Here is a 5736-nt window from a genome sequence, read left to right on the forward strand (position 1 = left end):
CGTGCGTGCGTGCGTGCGTGCGTGCGTGCGTGCGTGCGTGTGTGTGTGTGTGTGTGTGTGTGTGTGTAAGGAGGAGGGGGTCTTAAGCCCCGCCCACATGATGCCGGAGGTTTTACTACAGCTTCCGTGATGTCATGGCAAAGGGCGGAGGGAGGAGTCGGAGGGGGTTCGGAGGGGCAGGAGGGAGGTGGGGGGTGGTACAATGGCTCATGAGGGAAAGGTAAGTCAATATTACGGTTTTTTTTTTCCTCCCCTCCTCGCTGACAAAGGCAAATGAAGCCATGTTTTTGCTTACAAACAAGTCGGTCTTTACGCGCGGATCCGGAGCCGCCGCTGCGTAAAGGAGAGGCCGCTTCCACCGAACCACCCCCCCACCACCACCCCGAGCCCGCAGTCCGCTCCGACCCGAACACCACAGCTTCCGGACGGGATTCACGAACCCATTTATCCACTTTTTACCTGGGATATTTATTTTTTTAATATTATTTAAAAAAAAAACTAAGTACTGCCACATACTTTTACCAAACGAGCCGGAACTCTCCCGGACGCGGTGCGGAACCATCCAGAGAGGAGAGCATCATTAGAAACAGGTAATCCCAGATTAATTCTGTTTATGTTTTGATTATTGCCTCTGATTGATCCGGGATTATCCACGTTTCTCTGCTTCATTTCAACCCATTTAAGCTTGTTGTTTTTTTGTTTTTTTTCTCCTACTGATCATTGCGCTTCATTTAGTTGTTTTTGTTGGATTAAAACTTTCGCACAGCTGCGGGGTCGAAACTTGATTTTTGCTCCGGAATAAAGTGCGCTTTTATGGATTCTATTTCTGCTTTGATGTGATTGGGGGGGGGGGGTGCTCAGAGAGGACGCCCCTCTCCTCCTCTCCTCTCTGCAAATGTTGACACCTCTGGAAGAAGAAGTGGAATTATGGCTCCGATACTTCACCCACCGGGTGCGCGTGCGTGCGCGTGCGTGCGCGTGTTGGTGTGGGGGGTTAAAGCAGCTGCGTCCACTAAAAAAAAAGGACAATAATCTGTTCCTGTGGAAGTAAACTTGTCGGACGGAAGCGCGCGCGCCGTCCTCCAGTCTCACCTTCTGATCCCGTCCTCTGGTTGGACCGAGACCAGAAGGACGTGTTCGGATGTTTACAGATGGATGGATGGAGGGATGGATGGAGGGAGGGGTTGGCCATTTGATCCTCTGCAGCAGAGATGCTCTCTTCAAATGTCAGCCGCCTTTAATCGCGCGCAGATAAAAAGGAAGAAAAGTCCTCAGAAGCGCGAAAACAGTGCGAGCAGATTTTAACCTCCATCCATCCATCCATCCATCCATCCATCCATCCATCCATCCATCCATCCATCCATCCATCCATCCATCCATCCATCCATCCATCCTCCTTGCTTTGCGTACATGACCGCGTAATGTGCTCCGCGCGCATCGCGGTTCGTCAAAAGCACCTGCGTCCTAAGATGGAGGCAGGAGATGAAGGATGATGATGATGAGGAGGAGGAGGCTCGGTGCCTCGCTTCATCTTCAAACAGAAACTTCAGCTGATGTTTGGGCTTAAAAAACAGCTGAACTTCCCTCCGAGCTGCAAACAGAATATTGTTTTTTTTTTTTTATTTGTTAAAAAAACGTTTCTCTGCAGTTTGAAATTAGTTTTCCTGACTCACAGGAACTCATTCACAAGTCCAGAAAATAAAAATCACAAATAAAAATGGTAAATTAGTCCTTGAATATAAAATCCTCAGCAAAGTTTTTTGAGATTCCAACAAGCCGAAGTTCTGCTGGTTCTGACCCAGTTTTCAAGTTGGTACCACAGCAAAATTGCTTCTATCCAAAACATTAGGTTAAACAGATGGATTTGGTCACATAAATACTCCAGTTTTTTTTTCAGCTAGCAGGTGCTAAACGCTATTAGCATTAGTTAGCTACCAGCTAATGTTTCTAAGCTCAAACTCAATGTTTAGTGCAGGGGTTCTCAAACGTTTTGGGTCTGTGGACCCCTTACAAGGGTAAAACATTTCCAGGGACCCCCTTATGAACCCCATGCTGTTTTATCAATAGTTTACTGTCATTTTACCTCCTAAATGCCAGAATATTATCTTTAGTTTGGTTTATGTTTGTTCGGCTAGTGTATTGTTCTCCATATGCCTTTTTAAAATCAAAATCAAATGAACAATTTATTTAAGATTTTTGAGGACCCCCAAGAAACGACTCGCAGACCCCTGGGGGTCCTGGGACTCCAGTTTGATAATTCTCTGCTTTAGTGCAAACTAAAATTAAAAGCAAAGCTAAGAGGTTAAACATCTTCTTACAAGTTCTTTTAAATGTCTTTTTTTTATTTTATTTGTTAAAACCTTTATTTTCCTAAAATAAACTCATTGAGAGCTAATTTACAGATGCAACGTAGTTAAAAAAAGATTATAGTTTGAAAACATAAAAAAATAAAGACTGGTTAATAATAAGAGTGATAAGACAACTTAATAGAGTTTAGCACAAAAAGGACATTTAGATTTAGTAAAAACACTTTTATATAAGTTTAAAAATACATTTTAAACACTTTTAGAGTAACTAGCTCACTTAGCTTGAGTGTTTTGGGCAGAACTTTATTAACTAATTTATTAACTAGTTTGTTTTGTGTGTGAATTAAACTCTGTTTAACTCAAAGGAAGTTAAAACAAACCAAATCAGGTTAAACATCTGATTAAAGGTTGTTTTTATTAAATTACTTTAAAAGCATGACTGATACGGTCAAACGAACCCGACCGATGACTCGATGAACCCAGCGGTTTTTAGAGTGTGCACTCGTCGGCCATCTTTGTTTACCTCCACAGACTGATGTGGGTCAGTTTTTGGTGGATTCCGCTCTGTTTCTATTGAGCGCAGACCCTCATTTCAACGCTTCATTTATCAAAGTTTTTAACGTTTGATTTCGTACTTGGCGACAAAAATAGCTTTTCTGTTTGAACGCTTCTAAAAGCTGAGGGTTTATCAGGTTTGTGTGGAATAAAAAGGCAGATTTAGGCAGAAATGATAAAAGCACTTATTGTTTTTCTTCTGCTGACTCTCACTGTAAGATGCGGACGACTTTCAGGGGATTACAGAATTAGGTTATTGGTGCCGTATGCTGCTGCTGCTGCTGCTGCTGCTGCTGCTGCTGCTGGAGGCCATAACCAGGCTCCTCTTTCAGCTGCTTTCTTTATTTCCTCCCGATAAGAGGAAACTTCTGTTTTCTTCGGGCCGACTGTGAGGACAGCAGGTGCCTGAGGAGGAGGAGGAGGAGGAGGAGGAGGAGGAGGGGGCAATAAAGATGCTGGAGGAGCAGCTGGGGCCAAACTGCTTCCTCCTCGCTCAAATCAGAAATGTGAGCGGAGGTCGTGGGGGTCGGGGTGGGTTTCAACCCAGAGGGGACCTAAAAACAAACCCTGATAATTAGTTTGGGTTTTTAAGGATTAAAACGAGACGAGTCCGGATCGGTTCTGTTCTCCTCGACTCAAAAGGTGACTCGTTGAGACGTTTCTCTGAGCTCAGGGTGGTGGCCCTACCCTCAAACACACACTGATAAGAGCCGGGGCATCTGCCGCTCCGGGTTTTATTTCACCGTCGCACCAGAAATGACAAACTTTTTTTTTTGTTTTGTTTTGTTTTGTTTCCGGCTCTCCTGCCCGGTTCGTTGTAATCACACTAAGTTGTCTCTAAATCCTGCTTAACGAGACCCAGACCCGGGGCGTACATCTGGCCCTGGATGTGCACTAATGCGGTTACAGACAGAACACCCTGGTATTTAATCTGACTCTGGATTTAGGCCTCTCTGCTCCATTGTCCCGCCAAAATAAAGCTCCACTCCTGAACTTTTACTTCAACTTAACGTTCAAATGTTTTTTTTCCTGATTAATTTAAAGCTCCGATTAAAATCTCTTTTTTATATATTTGTCTGAACCTGCCTCTCAACACAGACCACTAATTTTCTTTTCCTCCCATTTTCGCTGACAAAAACTGAGTTTTGTTCTTTTTTTAGGTCAAATTAGCGAGGTTAAATTAAGTTTCCTATCTGCGAAACAAACAAAAAAGCTGAGTCACTTTTAATTATTTGTCTGTTTAAAGGCGCAGGGAGTCACAGATCGGGACTGTCTGTGACACGTGGCTCTTCAGACCCTCTGAAGTGGCTCGTTTGACTAAAAATAACAAACCTGTCACGTCGCTTTTAGCGTTTTACAATCTTTGTCCAGAACGTGAGCTGTCGGCAGCAGAAATAAACCAGGCTGGGCAGAAATGTTTTAGGAAAAAGTGTTTAAAACTTAGTTTGTTTCTCTTTTTTTTTTTTTTTTGTTGACTTTCTCACTTATGATATCAAAAAATTGACATTTTCTAATATATTTAAGGCACCTGCTTGGTTTTTACGGAACATGCAGATAATTCTGTGGGTTGGGTTAATCTGGACAAATAACCTAATTCTGTAATCCCCCTGAAAGTCGGCTGCGTCTTTTACGAAATGCAAACAGAAGAAAAACAATAAGTGCTTTTATCATTTCTTTTATTCCACACAAACCTGATAAACCTCAGCTTTTATAAATGTTTTATAAACTGAATGATAAACTCTGAAATGTGGGTCTGCGATCAATGTAAACAAAGCCGAATCCACCAAAAAATGACCTGCATCAGGCTGATGAAAGTCTGAGAAGGTAAAYAAAAATCAAAACAAGTGTGCACACTAAAAACTGCTGGGTTCTTTTGATAACTCAAACATGTCAGGTCATCGGTTGGGTTCTGTTGATCACATCGTTCTTCACAGTCGGACATTTTAAGCCAAAATCTGACCTGACTACACCTCTGCTTTGGGACGGGATAAGTGATTTATAAATGTGGTCGGGTATGTTTTTAACTTTAGTTTAAACTAATCAGTGAGTTTAAGTTCCTAAATCAACAATAGCTGGTGCTAGCTAGTTGATGRTATTAGCAGTTAGCACAAGCTAGCTTAGCACCGACCCAAATTTGCAAATATCCGATAACCCAGAATTTGTCTGATCTTCTAAAATCAACTGTTTTGTCGCTTTAATTTAACAAATTAGTAGTTTTAACACAATTTTTGAGAATGTTCTCGGTGCCGGCTCGGAGCAAATTGGACCCAGAGTCATCCAGCAGTTCTTAGTGTGTGGGGACTTGGTCAGGTCTTCATAACTCTAAACATAAAAACTGTTTCACAACATAAACTGTAGTTTATATAGAAAATATCATTTAAACAATCAAGTAGATATTGTGACTTTATCCAGTCTTTATTTAAAGATGGTCAAACTGGTTCTTTGGTTTCAAACTACAAACCCGGAGCAGGACAGAAAGCAGGAGGAAGCWGGAGGAAGCAGTTTGTGTCTGCGGAGGCAGAGAAAGCTGAGATGGAGATGTGGACCAACAGTATTGCTGCTGTAATCTGTTTTTTAACAGAGCGGTGAGCAGAGGAGGTGTGTGTGCGTGCGTGTGTGTGTGTTTGTGTGTGTGTGTGTGTGAGTGTGTGTGTTTGCGGGGACTACTTTTACTGAGCCCAGGGGAAAACAACCCCCACCTCATCCCTTCGTCTCTTTGTTGACTCAGAGAGAGAGAGAAAAAAAGAAAAACGAGGGGATCAGGTGTTCTGAGAATCCTCGAAATGATTTCAGCGGGGGTCAGAAGTTTTAGCGAGAAGCAGGAGGGTTTTTTTCTCCGCTCTGCTGAAAACGCAGAATATCATCGACAAAAAAA

This window comes from Austrofundulus limnaeus, unplaced genomic scaffold (assembly GCF_001266775.1).
Source record: "Austrofundulus limnaeus strain Quisiro unplaced genomic scaffold, Austrofundulus_limnaeus-1.0 Scaffold142, whole genome shotgun sequence".
Lineage (NCBI taxonomy): Eukaryota > Metazoa > Chordata > Actinopteri > Cyprinodontiformes > Rivulidae > Austrofundulus > Austrofundulus limnaeus.